Source organism: Gossypium arboreum, chromosome 12 (assembly GCF_025698485.1).
Source record: "Gossypium arboreum isolate Shixiya-1 chromosome 12, ASM2569848v2, whole genome shotgun sequence".
NCBI lineage: Eukaryota > Viridiplantae > Streptophyta > Magnoliopsida > Malvales > Malvaceae > Gossypium > Gossypium arboreum.
Window position 1 is genome coordinate 37,812,694 of NC_069081.1, and position 19,365 is coordinate 37,832,058.

Below are 19,365 nucleotides of genomic sequence, written 5' to 3' on the forward strand. Positions count from 1 at the left end.
GGTCCATGGGAACTACAATATAGGTAAACCTACCTTAAAAACAGAGGCTGCCAGCTGCAGTGACGTAGATGTGAAAAATCACCAAAATTTGTAGGAATGGTGTTAAATAGTGAATAAATTATGTGATCGAACCTTGACGAGTCTATTTTCATATGAAAGTAACGAAACGATCATATGAACAGTATACTGAGAGATATTAAAGTTCTCGTGAGACAGGGCCAGAACGGTTTCTGGGTCCCCTGTCGCGACTTTGAAAATTTACCATAAATTATCCAGAATGAATTAGAAGTTATTCCTTATATTTCCAGATTCCTTTTTCAGTCTAGTTTCATTAGAAACAAACGGCATCAGTATTGAAACCCTGTACAGAGAGATATTCAAGTTGTAACGTGCGAAGGTCAGTGTAGTCGACCCCTGTAACATGGGTGACTTTAACTAATAAACTGTACCAATTGGCCTGACCAAAAATTCTAGAAAAAATTCCAGGGATGGATATATGAGTCTAAATTCAGGGAAAATTTACGGAATCAGTTTCCGAGTTCTGTAACTCGAGATATGCTTCTTAAGGCAACAGTGACGCAGTTTTCCAGCCTGCCTGGGAATGTCAAGTTGGTCGGTGCTATAAGTGGTTTTGGCTTGTTAACCCCTCGTGTCCGACACCGGCAACGGTCTCGGGTTCGGGGTGTTACACAAGGAATACCGTGATAAGGGCACTTTCGTAATAACTCCTTGAACCGCTACCATGCCTCATATAAAGATTCTTTATCAAGTTGATGAAATGAAGTAATTTCATTTCGGATCTTGGCGATTAAAGATGGAGGGAAATATTTCATTAAGAAACATTCAACCAACTCTTGCCATGTAGTTATGGAACCAGACGGTAGGGAGTTCAACCATGCTCGTGCTCTATCTCTTAAGGAGTATGGAAATAATCTCAGTCTTAAGGCATCCTCAGTCACCCCGACTAGTTTAAATGAGTCACTCACTTCCATGAATAGCCTAAGATGAAGATGTGGATCTTTAGTAGGAATCCCACTAAATTGACCCATATTTTGCAACATTTGGAACATGACCGGCTTCAGCTCAAATTGTTGTGCCTCAATTTTGGGTCTCCTAATACTCGGATTAAGCTTGTTGAATAGAGGAATGGCAGCTTGTTGAATGGTACAGTTTCTATTATCGGCAACAATGATCGGATTGTAAGTATTATAAGTGAATGTTCCTCCGGGATTTTGGTTTGGATTTTCGAAATTCATATATTCGCTTCTTCTTTGGTTCACTTGTCTTCTCCTTTGTCACAAAGTCTTTTCAATTTCAAGGTTTACAGGGAGCAAGTCAATACTTTGATCAATACTCATAAACACCTGAAACAAACACAAAAAACAAATGAAATTAAAATTTAACAAAAAAATTACCAAAATGAAAAATTTAACAATTTCACAAATAATGTCTTTTAAACAATCCTCGGCAATGGCGTTAAAAACTTGGAACGACGGAAATGTGCAAGTGTACACATAATCGCAACAAGTAATAAAGTGACAAGTAAATGTCGAGTTATCGTACCCACAAGGACTGTAAAAAGAATTATTTATGAATGCAATTTTAAAAACACTTTGGTGAAGAAAAATATTTTGATTTGAGGAGGTAATTAAAAACTAGGATTTTAACTAAGTAAAATAAATAAAATAAAATAAAGTTCCAATGCACGATTTCAAAAGATGGTTTCAATCAAGATGATATAATTGTGTTAAATTAATTACATTTCTTAACTTAGAATTATTAAACTCATGTTTATGTTGTTACTAATAAATTCACGGCAACTCGGTAATTTACTAACTTATGAACATACTTACTTACCAAAATCCATTTATCTCTTGACTATATCTCTATGTCAATTCAACCGACTAAACAAATTTTAATAAGTAAATGTGTTAATGCACATACATACTTATGAAATCAAAATAATCTCTTGTACATATCTCTGTGCCAATTCAAACAATTAATTCAATCTCATAAGCACATAAAAGATCATGTGAGGTAACAATGTATTTCTACCTTGAAACAGTTTAATCACAATAATCTTGCAAGTTATGCAAGGCTAATGTACCATTAGATACCATTGCTAATTCAACCCTAAGCTACCTTAGATGATTAAACATGCATTGATTAAGTATCGTGTCAATTAATTACAATTTCAATCCATTTAAATAATTAATTCATTAGTTACCTTACAATTGTAATGCAAGAATAACTTAGTCATGGTTTTACTTAATCAAACATCATACCGAGGCCTATAACAACACAAACACAATTTTAATAAATAAGTAGATGAAATGCAATCAACCTAACATGAATTAAATTTAAGCCATATTAATTAAATTAAACATATTAACATCATAGATATTCATAGACATGTTCACTATAACAACAAAAAAATTAAAAGGATAGGGAACAAGAATCAAATTCGACGTTTTCTCCGTGGCTTGACTAGTTTGCTCCACTCTTCCTTCTCCACTTGTTCTTGTCGAACCAAAGCTTATACGAACTCTTGAATGCTGTTCCAAATGGTGGTTTATTGACTCTTTTTCAAGAGGTGAAATCAGCAAGGGAATAGGGGAAGGAAATGAAGAAAAATGGAAGGGAATGAAGAGAGAAAAATGAGAGAGAAGTGAAGAAATGAATGGGTTTGAGATATGTTTGAAATGAGCAGCTACGGGGGGTATTTAAAGGTTGATATGGCTGCTAAAATTAGAAAAAATCAACATCCATAGAGTCCCCCCATGGCTGGCCACACATGTGGCAAGTTTGAAGGATTCAAACTTGCTATTTTAAGGTAGGGGCAAATCTTAAAAAACATGAATAGTGGAGGGGTTTGAATGCAATTTGAAGGAGTCTTTAAGGGCCATTTTGCAAGTCAAATAATCAACCAAACAAGCTGATTGGGTCAGCATGTAGGACGATTTTGGGTTGCCCTATTCTCGGTTGGATCGGTTTTCTCGGTTTAGCTCAACTAGGCCACTTTTCATAATTAATTAATAATAATTTTGTGACAGCCCTAAAGTGACCCTAGTCGGAAAGCGGTTTCGGGACCGCTAAACTGAGTCACCAAATTATTTGAATGTGATATTTATGGTCTAAAATATGTGAATATGAATGTGCAAAAATTTTTAAGCTTCGATTTAGTAAATTGCATGTGAATTTAGTCAAAAGGACTTGTGTGACACTTTTGAAATGTGATAGGCTAATCTACAAGGATCTAATAGTGCATGTAGTCAAAAGGGAGGACTTGCATGTCAATTTTCCCCCCCTAACTAGTAGTGGCCGGCCATGAGCATGAGGATGGACAAAATGATATGGGGTGAAACATGTTGGAAACATGTTGTGTTAGTGGTTTATGGGAGAAAGAAAAGAATAAAGGGTTTGTAATAAAGAAATGAATGGGAAGGGTGATGAGAAGTTGTCTCATCCATGTTCTTCCCCCTTTAGCCGTGACTTGAGAAAGAAAGAAAAGAAGAAGTTGGTTCTTCTTGGCCGTGAATTGAAGGAGGAAGAAGAGGGGAAGTTCGGCCAAGGTGGTTCTTGGGATTAAGGTATGATTAATGCTCTTTCATTGAAAATCTTTGTATATTTGGAGTGGTCATCAAGTATAGAAGCTAGCTCATGGCAAATGTTTTTGTAAATTTATGAAGATGACATTCGGTCATGGATGGTTGTATTTTTTATGTTGTTTTTGATGCTTTAGAGTATTGAAGGTTGATTATAGATAAGTTGAGCTTGGTAAAAATTGAATAGATGTGGCTTAATTGCTTAATGACAATCGGCTATGTTGAAGTGAAAATGTTTTGCAAATTGGTTATGGACATTCGGTTAAGGAGAGTATTTGTGTTAGAAATCAAGATTGGATAGTGAGTTAGGCATGTGATCTTTGTGTTCGATTATTGAATGGAAAACTAAAGGGATGAGGTTGCATGTTGAGCTTGTATTGAATAATACAAATGAATTGCTAATGTGAGATGTTATGTGTTAATATGTGAATTAAGTGATAATTGATAATCAACTAAGTAGCTACATGGCATTTAGATATATATTATAGTAGCTGATTTTGGATTTGATTCTCATTGTGAATTAGTAGTTGATATGGAGATTAGACCGAATGAAATTTAAAATGTTAAAGAAATTATTTCGCTAAGTGCTAACCTTGTTTATATTAGCGAATGTGTAAATGTATACCATGAAGTGGTTTAGCTTAAAGTGAATCAAGGTTCTTGGAAGGTGAATTGCGGGGATGGTTTAAGAAATGAATCTAATTTTGTTATGTATGTGATGACATTGCGAATGTAAATTGAGTTGTTGAATTGGTTGATTTAGTTCACGAGCTCAAGGAATCAATCTTGCATAGCGGGAAGGCGAATATAATTGAATAGCCGTTTTGAAATTGTTCAACAGTATCCGAGGTAAGTTCTCAAGTGTTTGAACTTTACTTTAGTATACTTGAAGATTGTATAAACTTAGTAGCGAGAAGGATGAATTTATATAGTTTAAGTGCCGAACTAGTCTTGACAGATTTGAGTTACTGCAGTGTTGTAACTTTGAAAATACACCAAAAATTGTAGAAGGCGAGTTCGAAGTTGAATAAAATATGAAAATGAAGCTTATTGAATCTAGTGTCTTATAAAAGAAACTATGTAAGCAAAGGAATTTCCTATGAAGGTATATTTAAAGTTGTGCGGGACAGAGTCGGAATGACTCCGAAATCCCTGTTCTGTTTTTGAAAAATCATTATAATTTGTAAAAAATGGTTATAAGATAAGATTTATATGCTTAGACTCCTTAATGAGTCTAGTTTCAAATGGAACCAAATAGAACACATTATGAATTCTGTACAATGAAAAATTCGATTCAGAGCGAAGAGTGGTCAGATTAGTCAAACAGTGAAACAGGGAAACTTTAAGAAAAATCTGGTATTGATTGGCCAAACATAAAATTCTGAAAATTTTATGGGTGAAAGATACATGAGTCTACATTCGGGAAAATTAACGGCAATTGATTTTGGTGTTTTGTAGCTCAGTTATAAACAACTTAGTGACTGTTGGTCAGAAAAACTGCTTGTAGTGAATATGTGATTTTGTTGTAAACTTTGATGAAACTATTTGAGTTGCTTATAAGCTATTGCTGAAATTGATGTACAAGAAAATATGAAATATGTATGATATACATATGTGTGTGATAAGGCCGAATGGCCAATGCGATGAATGTGAAAGTGTATGTATATGTGATAAGGCCTAATGGCCGATGTGGTGAATGTGAAAGTGTATGTAAGGCCTAATGGCCGATGTGGTGAATGTGAAAGTGTATGTATATGTGATAAGGCCTAATGGCCGATGTGGTGAATGTGAAAGTGTATGTATATGTGATAAGGCCTAATGGCTAATGTAAAATATATGTGTGATATGCATATGTGGCAAAGCTGAATGGCTAATGTGAATGTTGTAACATGTGATTAAATGTACATTTAACTTGGAATATGTTCCGGGTGAGACCCGATGACTACGTGTGGAGATTATGACCGGGCAAGACCCGATGACTACGTGTGGAGATTATGTCCGGGTAAGACTTCTTTTATAAGAATTGCTTATAAAAATACATAATCTGAAAGGTTAAACAGGTATGTACTCCAAGTTTATATGTGAGCTTGATTTAAACTAAACCATAAGGTAGTTATGTGATGTATACGAGAGCAATCTATGAGACTATTCCTATGATTATGATGAGATGTGCATATTTGGATAAAGGGGTGGTATGCCCGAAGGAAGAGTGAAATAGAAATCGACCAACTATGTTATAACTTGATTGTTATCTGTTGACTTTGCTTGAAACTTACTAAGCATTGTAATGCTTACTCCGTGTACTTTGTTTCCTCTGTTTTATAGATCTCATTTGGAAGCTACAGGCTCGGGATTGTCGACAACTAGTCACACTATCACTATCCACTGTTTGGTACTGCTATGTTTTGGAATATCTTATGGCATGTATAGAATAGACTAGTAGTGAGAGGATATCTTGGTTAATGTATAGGACTACCCTTTTGGCGTAGGTCATGTACCCTTCGGTTTTGTGTAAATTTGGATAGCCATGCGAAAATGGCTTAGATATACTTTGATCATAGCATTATAATCATTGTATGTTGTTTGTCAAGAGGTATGGAAATGTTGGTAACGGTTAGCCATGGGAATGGTCATTCATGATCACATTTGGTATATGTATGACAAACTCTAGTTGATCCATGGAGGATCATGAAATAGGTAAAGTTTACCTTAAAAATAGATGCTGGTAGCAGCAGTGACGTGAATGTGAAAAATCACTAAAAATAGTAGAAAGGGAATTAAATAGTGAATAAATTATGTAGTCGAACCTTGATGAATCTATTTTCATAGGAAAGTAACGAAATGATCATATGAACAGTATGTTAAGAGATATTTAAGTTTTCGTGAGACAGGGCCAGAACGGTTTTTAGATTCTTTGTTCCAACTTTGGAAATTCATTTTAAATTAACCAGAGATAATTAGGAGTCATTCCATATATATATAGATTCCTCTTTGAGTCTAGTTTCTATAGAAACAAACGGCATCAGTATTGAAGCCCTGTACAGGGAGATATCCAATTCGTAACGCACGAAGGTCAGTGTAGTCGATCCCTGCAACAGGGGAGACTTTAACCAATAAACTGTACTAATTGGCTTGACCAATAATTCTAGAAAAAAATTTGTAGATGCATATATGAGTCTAGTTTCAGGGAAAAATTACGAAACTGGTTTTCGAGTTTTGGAACTCAAGATATGATTTTTTTAAAGTGACAGTGATGCGGTTAGCCAACTGCCTGGAAAATTTTTAAAATGGACTGTGAAAGTGAATGGTTTAAGCCGTTAACCCCTCGTGTCCGATTTCGGCAGCGGACTCGGGTACGGGGTGTTACAATTTTATTGGTATCAGAGCTACAGTTTAGTCGTTTCTAGGACTAACGTAGCACGCGTGAGTCTATTTATACATGCCATAAAGTGATAAAATGATAGTGTGATGATTTTTGACTATTAAAATGTGGTTCTTTGTATTGTAATGAATCTTGATCCCGATCGAAATGTAGCAAGCTTCGACTATGAGAATTTGTGATATAACTTCACTTAGATGCGCCTAAATTATTAAGTTGATCAGTGCGTATCATGTACTCGTATTTGAATTTCGATTTGGATTGAATTAAGGGTATAAGCGATGCAATGTTGAAAGAGTGTTATGACTATAAATGTGATTTTTTTGTATGTGGCTATGGGCTGGAAGTTGAATGGTCGATAAGCATGTTGTGTTTGTATTCAAGTAATGAAAATGATATACTAATGTGTATTGCTATATGTGTATATGTACATGAGAATTGAGAGTGATATATCCGGACTAAGTTCCGAAGAGCATTCATGCTAGTGATATATCCGGACTAAGTTCCGAAGAGCATTCATGCTAGTGATATATCTGAACTAAGTTCCGAAGAGCATTCATGCTAGTGATGTATCCGGGCAAAGTCCCGAAGAGCATTCGTGCTAGTGATGTATCCGGGCAAAGTCCCAAAGAGCATTCGTGCTAGTGATGTATCCGGGCTAGGTCCCGAAGAGCAATCATGCTAGTGACGTGTATTCGGGCCTTCGTGCCTAGTAGGCTTCGTGCCGGTAATTTGAGCAAAGTTTAAGTGTTCATTTCTATACGAATTCAAACTTAAATGAGATGATATGTTTAAAAGTGTACATATATGATGTTTTATAGACTTGGTTAAGTCCTTTCAATGGGTAATAACGAATGAATAGAGGCACTTTGTGTGCGAGATCAGTAATCGAGGCACTATGTGTGCGAGATCAGTAATTGAGGCACTATGTGTGCGAGATCGATGTCGAGGAACTATGTGTGCGAGATCGATGTCGAGGCACTATGTGTGCGAGATCGATGAATTGAGGCACTACGTAATGCGAGATCGATGGTGAGGCCTTGTGTGAGAGTTTTCAACGAGCACTAAGTGTGTGAAATGAGACTCATGTAAGACCTCGTGCAGGGACGAAGGCATTGACTTGAGATAATGTGTAAGACCATGCAGGACATGGCATCGGCTCGAGATGTGAGAATATGTAAGACCATATCTAGGATATGGCATTGTAAAACTATATGTGCTTGAATTAGTTGAGCCCTTACAAGTAAGTATTATTTCATTGATAAACGAGCTACCGGCCTTTGGCTAAATTGATCTTTGTGTATGAACATAAGGGTTGGTAATGTGAAGTAAGTTCTTGAGTGAATAGAGCTTAAATTATGATTTGATTAGATCATGTTTTAAGCAAATCGAAATCATGCTCTTGGTGTGTGGCTATTGAGCCGAAATTGTAAATATGATGAGTGTCTTGTGTTTGAACTTTGGTAATGAAAATGTAATAAGAATGTGTATTGATTGGTTGATATATGTGCTTGGTTATTCGAATGGTATCTGGGCTAAGTCCCGAAGGCTTTTGTGCTAAGTTACTAAATCCGGGCTAATTCCCGAAGGCAATTGTACGAATCATTATAACCGGGCTATGTCCCGAGAACAATCGAGCGAGTCGCTATATCCGGTTAAATCCCGAAGGTACGTGATTCAGAAATGAGCAATCTTGCTGTAAAAATTTCAGCTAATACGCTTGCAAAAATTCCAGCAATGAGGTATGTTCGTATGTCTTGAATGAATTAAATGTTCGGTATGTGGAAGTTGAATATTGAGATACGATGGAGTTATAAAGAATATTTATTGGGATGTTTGAGTATATGTGTATTTTCGGCCGAGTTACTGACTTATACGTGGATGAAAATGTGGGTTACAAATATGTGGGTTGATGATATGAATTATACATGTTAGTATGTGCTTGATATGTGGTTGAAATGCAATTGTGAATTAAATTAAGTGATTATTGCTTATGAAATCAAGGAAATGAGATATATGTGCATACTTGTAGAAATGTTTATGTATTTGTTTTGAGATAAGAAAATGATTTTATAGATCGATGTGAAATCAATAATGAATTACAATTGCTATCGATGAGCTAATGTTTATATGAATATAATTCAATAAGAGGACGTTATTCTAAACTATGCATCGGTAGAAATTTTCGGGACGAAAATTTCTTAAGTGGGGAGAGTTGTGACAGCCCTAAAGTGACCCTAGTCGGAAGCGGTTTCGGGACCGCTAAACCGAGTCACCAAATTATTTGAATGTGATATTTATGGTCTAAAATATGTGAATATGAATGTGCAAAATTTTTAAGCTTCGATTTAGTAAATTGCATGTGAATTTAGTCAAAAGGACTTGTGTGACACTTTTGAAATGTGATAGGCTAATCTACAAGGATCTAATAGTGCATGTAGTCAAAAGGAGGACTTGCATGTCAATTTTCCCCCCCTAACTAGTAGTGGCCGGCCATGAGCATGAGGATGGACAAAATGATATGGGGTGAAACATGTTGGAAACATGTTGTGTTAGTGGGTTATGGGAGAAAGAAAAGAATAAAGGGTTTGTAATAAAGAAATGAATGGGAAGGGTGATGAGAAAAAAAAAAGTTGTCTCATCCATGTTCTTCCCCTTTAGCCGTGACTTGAGAAAGAAAGAAAAGAAGAAGTTGGTTCTTCTTGGCCGTGAATTGAAGGAGGAAGAAGAGGGGAAGTTCGGCCAAGGTGGTTCTTGGGATTAAGGTATGATTAATGCTCTTTCATTGAAAATCTTTGTATATTTGGAGTGGTCATCAAGTATGGAAGCTAGCTCATGGCAAATGTTTTTGTAAATTTTATGAAGATGACATTCGGTCATGGATGGTTGTATTTTTTTATGTTGTTTTGATGCTTTAGAGTATTGAAGGTTGATTATAGATAAGTTGAGCTTGGTAAAATTGAATAGATGTGGCTTAATTGCTTAATGACAATCGGCTATGTTGAAGTGAAAATGTTTTGCAAATTGGTTATGGACATTCGGTTAAGGGAGAGTATTTGTGTTAGAAATCAAGATTGGATAGTGAGTTAGGCATGTGATCTTTGTGTTCGATTATTGAATGGAAAACTAAAGGGATGAGGTTGCATGTTGAGCTTGTATTGAATAATACAAATGAATTGCTAATGTGAGATGTTATGTGTTAATATGTGAATTAAGTGATAATTGATAATCAACTAAGTAGCTACATGGCATTTAGATATATATTATAGTAGCTGATTTTGGATTTGATTCTCATTGTGAATTAGTAGTTGATATGGAGATTAGACCGAATGAAATTTAAAATGTTAAAGAAATTATTTCGCTAAGTGCTAACCTTGTTTATATTAGCGAATGTGTAAATGTATACCATGAAGTGGTTTAGCTTAAAGTGAATCAAGGTTCTTGGAAGGTGAATTGCGGGGATGGTTTAAGAAATGAATCTAATTTTGTTATGTATGTGATGACATTGCGAATGTAAATTGAGTTGTTGAATTGGTTGATTTAGTTCACGAGCTCAAGGAATCAATCTTGCATAGCGGGAAGGCGAATATAATTGAATAGCCGTTTGAAATTGTTCAACAGTATCCGAGGTAAGTTCTCAAATGTTTGAACTTTACTTTAGTATACTTGAAGATTGTATAAACTTAGTAGCGAGAAGGATGAATTTGTATAGTTTAAGTGCGAACTAGTCTTGACAGATTTGAGTTACTGCAGTGTTGTAACTTTGAAAATACACCAAAAATTGTAGAAGGCGAGTTCGAAGTTGAATAAAATATGAAAATGAAGCTTATTGAATCTAGTGTCTTATAAAAGAAACTATGTAAGCAAAGGAATTTCCTATGAAGGTATATTTAAAGTTGTGCGGGACAGTGTCGGAATGACTCGAAATCCCTGTTCTGTTTTGAAAAATCATTATAATTTTTAAAAAATGGTTATAAGATAAGATTTATATGCTTAGACTCCTTAATGAGTCTAGTTTCAAATGGAACCAAATAGAACACATTATGAATTCTGTACAATGAAAAATTGATTAAGTAGCGAAGAGTGGTCAGATTAGTCAAACAGTGAAACAGGGGAAACTTTAAGAAAAATCTGGTATTGATTGGCCAAACATAAAATTCTGAAAATTTTATGGGTGAAAGATACATGAGTCTACATTCGGGGAAAATTAACGGCAATTGATTTTGAGTTTTGTAGCTCCAGTTATAAACAACTTAGTGACTGTTGGTCAGAAAAACTGCTTGTAGTGAATATGTGATTTTGTTGTAAACTTTGATGAAACTATTTGAGTTGCTTATAAGCTATTGCTGAAATTGATGTACAAGAAAAATATGAAATATGTATGATATACATATGTGTGTGATAAGGCCGAATGGCCAATGCGATGAATGTGAAAGTGTATGTATATGTGATAAGGCCTAATGGCCGATGTGGTGAATGTGAAAGTGTATGTAAGGCCTAATGGCCGATGTGGTGAATGTGAAAGTGTATGTATATGTGATAAGGCCTAATGGCTAATGTAAAATATATGTGTGATATGCATATGTGGCAAAGCTGAATGGCTAATGTGAATGTTATAACATGTGATTAAATGTACATTTAACTTGGAATATGTTCCGGTGAGACCCGATGACTACGTGTGGAGATTATGACCGGTAAGACCCGATGACTACGTGTGGAGATTATGTCCGGTAAGACTTCTTTTATAAGAATTGCTTATAAAAATACATAATCGAAAGGTTAAACAGTATGTACTCCAAGTTTATATGTGAGCTTGATTTAAACTAAACCATAAGGTAGTTATGTGATGTATCTGAGAGCAATCTATGAGACTATTCCTATGATTATGATGAGATGTGCATATTTGGATAAAGGGGTGGTATGCCCGAAGGAAGAGTGAAATAGAAATACGAACAACTATGTTATAACTTGATTGTTATCTGTTGACACTGCTTGAAACTTACTAAGCATTGTAATGCTTACTCCGTGTACTTTGTTTCCTCTGTTTTATAGATCTCATTTGGAAGCTACAGGCTCGGGGATCGTCAAGAACTAGTCACACTATCACTATCCACTGTTTGGTACTGCTATGTTTTGGAATATCTTATGGCATGTATAGAATAGACTAGTAGTGAGAGGATATCTTGGTTAATGTATAGGACTACCCTTTTGGTGTAGGTCATGTACCCTTCGGTTTTGTGTAAATTTGGATAGCCATGCGAAAATGGCTTAGATATACTTTGATCATAGCATTATAATCATTGTATGTTGTTTGTCAAGAGGTATGGAAATGTTGGTAACGGTTAGCCATGGGAATGGTCATTCATGATCACTTTTGGTATATGTATGACAAACTCTAGTTGATCCATGGAGGATCATGAAATAGGTAAAGTTTACCTTAAAAATAGATGCTGGTAGCAGCAGTGACGTGAATGTGAAAAATCACTAAAAATAGTAGAAAGGAATTAAATAGTGAATAAATTATGTAGTCGAACCTTGATGAATCTATTTTCATAGGAAAGTAACGAAACGATCATATGAACAGTATGTTAAGAGATATTTAAGTTTTCGTGAGACAGGGCCAGAACGGTTTTTAGATTCCCTGTTCCAACTTTGGAAATTCATTTTAAATTAACCAGAGATAATTAGGAGTCATGCCATATATATATAGATTCCTCTTTGAGTCTAGTTTCTATAGAAACAAACGGCATCAGTATTGAAGCCCTGTATAGGAGATATCCAATTAAGTAACGCACGAAGGTCAGTGTAGTCGATCCACGCAATGGGGAGACTTTAACCAATAAACTGTACTAATTGGCTTGACCAATAATTCTAGAAAAAAATTTGTAGATGCATATATGAGTCTAGTATGATTTTTTTAAAGTGACAGTGACGCGGTTAGCCAATTGCCTGGAAAATTTTTAAAATGGACTGTGAAAGTGAATGGTTTAAGCCGTTAACCCCTCGTGTCCGATTTCGGCAGCGGACTCGGGTACGGGGTGTTACAAATTTATTTAACCCAAATTAAATTGGATTAAAATTAAAATTAATTATGTTATGAATTAATAAACATAATTTTGGACTGTCTTAGGCTGAAAAAAATTTTCGGCTTGATGCTTCAAAATTGCTTCTCGGTTTTGTGCTTCTAGCAGTGTCTGCCGAGCTGTTTTTCACTCTTTGTGCAAATCTATAAAAAATAATCAAATTTTGATAGAAGATTAATTAAAATTCAACATGTTCATAATTTGAGTGCAATTTAATTATTCTATAATTATTATTTATTTTTCGACAATAATTTTACTGAAACTGCATAAATTTGAATTAAAAAGGGCATGAAAAAGTGTGTATATTTTCGTGTTTCCAAAGCTATTACCCTAGACATTATTGTGGGTACTTTTTCTCTCTTTGATATTAATATATATGCATTGATTGATCCTGGATCAAGTCACTCGTTTATACACACTACATTAGCAGACAAAAAGAATTTTTCTATTGAGTTCACTAAATATACTCTCAAAGTAACGAATCCACTGGGTCAGTATGTTTTATTTAATTAGATATGTAAATCCTGTCCACTAAAAGTTAAGGGTTATGATTTTCCCACTAGTTTGATGTTGTTACCTTTTGATGATTTTGATCTCATTCTGGGAATGGATTGATTGTCTGAGCATGATGTAATAGTGAGTTGCTGAAGGAAACATGTTAGTTTGAAGCGTCCGAATGGTGAATTTATCTGTGTTAGGGTAGATGAGGTCGATTGTATTACAAATGTAGTTTCAGCACTGTCAGCTCTAAAATTGATTAAAAAATGATGTGAAGCTTATTTAGCTTTTCTTGATTCAAAAGTGGCTGAATCAAAAATGGAACAAGTGTTGATAGTCAAAGAATATGCTAATGTTTTTCCTGGAGAACTGCCTGGGTTGCCGCTGGCTCGGTAAGTAGAATTTATGATCGAACTTATGCCTGGAACAGCTCCAATTTTGATAACACCATACAAGATGACCCCTACAAAATTGAAAGAATTAAAAGTACAGTTGCAAGAGTTGTTAGATCGAGGATTTATTTGACTGAGCGTGTCACCTTGGGGTGCTATAGTTTTGTTCGTGAAGAAGAAAGATGGGTCAATGAGACTATGTATAGATTATCAATAACTGAATAGAGCCACCATTAAGAATACTCGTTACCTCGTATTGATGATTTGTTCGATCAATTAAAATGAGCTAAAATGTTTTCGAAGATCGACTTGAGATCCAAATATTATCAACTGCAAGTTAAAGAGCAAGATGTATCAAAAACTGCATTTAGAACTAGCTATGGTCACTATGAATTTCTGGTAATGCCATTTGGTTTCACTAATGCTCCTGCGGCATTCATGGACTTGATGAATTGGATATTTTAGTTATATTTAGATTAGTTTGTTTTGGTATTCATTGTTGACATTCTGATTTATTCATTGAACGAGTCAGATCATGCCAAACATTTAAGAGTTGTGATGTAAACTTTGCGTGAAAACAACTATATGCGTAATTCAGTAAATGTGAATTCTAGCTACAAGAAGTTGATTTTCTTGGACATGTTATATCCACTGATGGAATCAAGGTTGATCGAAATAAAGTATCTACAATTGTTGATTGGAAAATCGCAAAGAATGTTTTTGAAGTTCGAAGTTTCTCGGGATTAGTGGATACTATCGGTGATTTGTTAAAAACTTTTCAATTATTGCTTCACTTACGACCATGTTACTACAGAAAAAAGTCGAATTTGTTTAGTCTGATAGGTGCCAATAGAGTTTTGATCAGTTGAAAAACATGTTAACAAAAGCTCCAGTATTAACTCAGCTTGAATCTGGGGCGGCATATGTTGTTTACAATGATGCGTCTCTCAATGATTTAGGTTGTGTGTTAATGCAGTCAGGGAAAGTAGTAGCTTATGCTTCTCGGCAGTTAAAGTCGCATGAAAGAAATTATCCTACTCAAAACTCGAGTTGGCCACGATTATTTTTACTTAGATGTGGAGACATTATTTATATGGTGAGAAATTTCATGTGTATACTGATCATAAAAGTTTAAAGTATTTAATAACGCAGAAGGAATTGAACTGAGACAACAACTTTGGTTAGACCTACTAAAATATTATAATTTGGTTATTGATTATCATCTGGGAAAGACTAATGTGGTTACAAAAGCACTCAGCCGAAAGTCATCATTGTTTGTACTTCGAGCGTTGAACGCTTATTTAGCTTTGAATGTCTATGGTTCTGTATTGGCAGAATTGAGGACTAAGCCCTTGTTTCTACAATGAATTCAGGAGTTACAAAATGACGGCCTGAAGTTGATAATGAAAAAGAACTTGGTTCAGGATAATTTGACTACTGAATACAGTATTGGTGATGATGGTACATTACTTTACCGTGATAGAATTTGTGTTCTGAATAATTTAAATTTGAAACGTGATATTCTATCAGAGGCTCATGGTAGTACATATTCCATTCATCTTGGTAGCACGAAGATGTATTGTGATTTGAAAAAAAATGTACTAGTGGTCGGGTATGAAATATGATATTTGTGAGTTTGTAGCTAAACATTTTATTTGTCAACAGGTAAAAGTAGAGCATCAAGTGCCGTTAAGATTATTACAGCCCGGTGGAAGTGGGAGCGAGTCACGATGGATTTGGTATCTGGTTTACATGTAACTCCAAAAAAGAAAGATTCGATTTGGGTGACTGTTGACAAATTGACTAAGTCGACCCACTTTATTCTAGTTAGAATAGATTACTCACTTGTGAGGCTAGTGGAGTTATATATGTTAGAGATTGTGAGATTACATAGAGTTTCGACATCTATTATTTCTGATCGTGATCCGTGATTTACATTGAGATTTTGGAGCAAACTCCATGAAGCTTTAGGCACTAAACTCAATTTTAGTACAATGTTTCATCCTCAGACGAATGGGCAATTAGAACGAGTAATACAGATTCTGGAAAACATGCTAAGATGTCGTATACTCGAGTTTGAGGGTAGCTGGGAAAAAATTTGTCGTTAGCTGAGTTTGCTTATAATAACAGTTATCAATCCAGTATTAAAATGGCACCGTTTGAATCTTTATACGGAAGGAAATGTAAAACATGTTGTATTGGTATAGGCTGAGTGAATCCAAAATGGTACGGATTGATTTGATTCAAGAAATTAAATACAGGGTTTGAATAATTTGAGATTGTTTGAAAGTTGCATCTGATCTTCGGAAATCGTATATGAATTTGAAAAGAAAAGATATAGAATTTACTGTTGGTGATTGGGTATTTTTAAAAGTTTCTCTGAGGTGTTGTGATTCGGCAAGAAAAGTTGTGTCCAAGATTTATTGCGCCGTATGAGATTACCGAAAGAATTGGTCTGTAGCTTACAAATTAGCTTTACCTCCTGAACTCGAGAAAATTCATAACGTGTTCTACATTTCAATGCTAAGACTGTACAAATCTGATCCTTCACACGTGATTCCTCATAGTGAAAATTGAATTACAACCAGATTTGACATATTTTAAAGAACTAATGAAAATTTAGGCTCGAGAAGTCAAAAAACTTCAAAATAAACGAGTTTCGTTGGTGAAGGTCTGGTGGAATCGGCATGGTACTGAAGAGACTACATAAGAAACTGAGTAATCGATGAGATTACAATATCCAAATCTATTCTCAGGTAACAATTTCAAAGACAAAATTTTCTAATAAGGGAGAGTTATAACAACCCATTTTTTAGTGGTAACAAAATAGTGGTCTTGGGACCATTAAATTCTATTGTGTCGACTCATAAATATTATTTATAGAATATTTATGAAGTCATTAGAGTTGTATTAAAATTTGGTTAGGAAATTTTAACGTTTAGATAGCTAATTAAGAAAAAGGACTAAATTGTAAAAGGTGCAAAACTTAGCAATTATGGTAATTAAGTGATTTATTAGATTAAATAATAAATGAGGGAGGGTTATAAAGAAAATATACCCTTATTAGTTGATAATGGATGGTAATTAGAATTAAAATTGAGTAAAATAGGTTAAAATAACAATTTTGTAAATAAGTGGAAATTAAAAGAAAACATAATTGAAGAAAGTGTCATCATCTTCTTCATTTTTTTCTTGTTGTGCCAAAAACACCATGAAAAGTTAGGGTTGGAGATTTGGCTAGTCCTTTTCCTTGCATGAATCAAGATTTGAATCAAAGAGACAATAACTGAGGAAAAGGGAAAATAGTAGAATATTCCCTGTGTGTTGACCAGAATTAAATCGTAGGTAAGTTCTTAGTATTTCAATACGTAAATAAAGTTCGACTTGTAATATTATATTATTTTTCTTTAGTTAATATGTTTATAGATAATTATTGCTGAATGCACATACGTGCCCCTGTTTGTACTTCGGTACCCCTGAATGCACATATGTGCCTCTGTTTGTTCTTCGATACCCGTGGATGCACATACGTGCCCCTGTTTGTTCTTCTGTACCCCTGGATGCACTAGTATGTGAACTATGTTTAATGGTATTTAGATTAAATGTTATAATATTCCTTACTAAGCTATGTAAGCTTACCAATTATTGTGGATTATTTTGTAGATAATCGTTGGTGACATTTTGGAAGGATCAAACAACCGCCTCACACTATCCATCTAAGTCGGTAGTTTTTGTATCTCCTAGGGTAGTGGCATGTATATATAGATAAATATGTGGTTTTGAAATGTTTATAGGTGTTGTTTATGTATGAGATGTGTGTTTTGTTTAGGGTATGTTTCTATTGATGGAACAAGTATACTTATATATTACTTAGATGAACACTTTGATGTTTAATGTTTAGTTGTTCAATGAAGTGGTTTTAATCATGGTTCATTGCTTATTTGCTCAATGTTTAGTATATATATGTAATATCCCTAACCCATCTCCGTCGCCAGATTAGGGTTATAGAGCATTACCGTACAATCGATACATTTAGACATTATAACACTCAATAGTTTAATCACATCATAAACCATTCATACACATGCATATTCTCCCTAAATCAAACCCTCGAGGCCCTAAAAATAGCTTAGAAGCAATTGGGGACCAATTTGTAACAATTTGGAAATTTTAGGAAAAAGATGCAAAATTTGCAAAACAGGGGTCACACGGCTGTGTGCCTCACACGACTGAAACACACGTCCATGTCTCAGGCCATGTAGCCTTCGAACTAGGGACGCACAGTTGTGTCCCAACTCGTGTCCTTATCTGTGTAAGTCTCTGAGTAGGGTCACACGGTCGTGTTACATACCTGTGTGCCAAGACATGTGTTAGGCCGTGTAACTCACTGACTTGGAACCTTAAGAAATTTTTAGATGACACACAGGCATGTGCTTCACATGGCTAAGTCACACGCCCTTGTCTCAAGCTATGTGAACCCAAATTTCACCTAAAATCAAGCCATTTCAAAACCGTGTCATGCATGAACATTCAACTCATTCGTGCACACTTAAAAAGGGACCTAAACAACATCCAAACATACATCAAAATACCATTTCAAGATCCTAGATCAACTAACCAATATGTCATTCAAAGGCACCACAATTATAACAGCACAACATTTACCAAAACATGTGAATATTACCAAATTCCATGCATAAAGACTTCATTCTATTATGCGCCTAAAATTCAACACAATTGATCATTTCCAAGTCAACATCTTGTACCAAAATGTCATACACATCAATTAGCAAAAAGTGACCCAAAAGACTTACCTAATCAAGCATTATAATCTAGTTCAATTACTTACCAAAACATACCTCAAATTGGCCATTCTCAACCATTACAAGCCTTCCAAAAGTTTATACTTTTCAATAACTAAAAATGGTTAATATGGCCTTACTTAACGAGCATTACAAGTCCATCATATAACATAAACTTTAAAGACACAAGCATACTAATTCAACCATCAATACCTTCATGCGCCATCAATACAATAAACCTAAACATGATAATATTGCCATTTCTATACATGATAACCTATCTCATATATAAACTAAAACATGTCACAAGTATTCATTTCCAAGTCGTCATCAACATGCCAAAACACTATTAACACATACACCACAATACCATCACAAAGAACCCTATACATGCCACTATAAACCTTAACCAAATTACAAAAAAACTAGCAAATGGTCTACTGGATAGAGTGATAGATCTCTGACAAACTTCCAACCTATTGAGCTTTCGATAAATTGTAAAGTAAAGGAAAATAACTACGTAAGAAATGAATGCTCAGTAAGCTCGTATAAACTTTAAACATAATATACCATTTCAATAATTAACTTTATAAAATAAGTATAAAC

The 19,365-nt window shown here is 34.8% G+C and overlaps 1 non-coding gene across 1 annotated transcript; it reads left to right on the forward strand.

Annotated features, from left to right (window-relative positions):
* Positions 1 to 696: 696 nt before the first annotated feature.
* LOC128285761 (small nucleolar RNA R71) lies at positions 697 to 803 on the forward strand. The gene has a single exon (XR_008276311.1). It is a non-coding gene; the product is annotated as a small nucleolar RNA R71 (small nucleolar RNA).
* Positions 804 to 19,365: the final 18,562 nt, after the last annotated feature.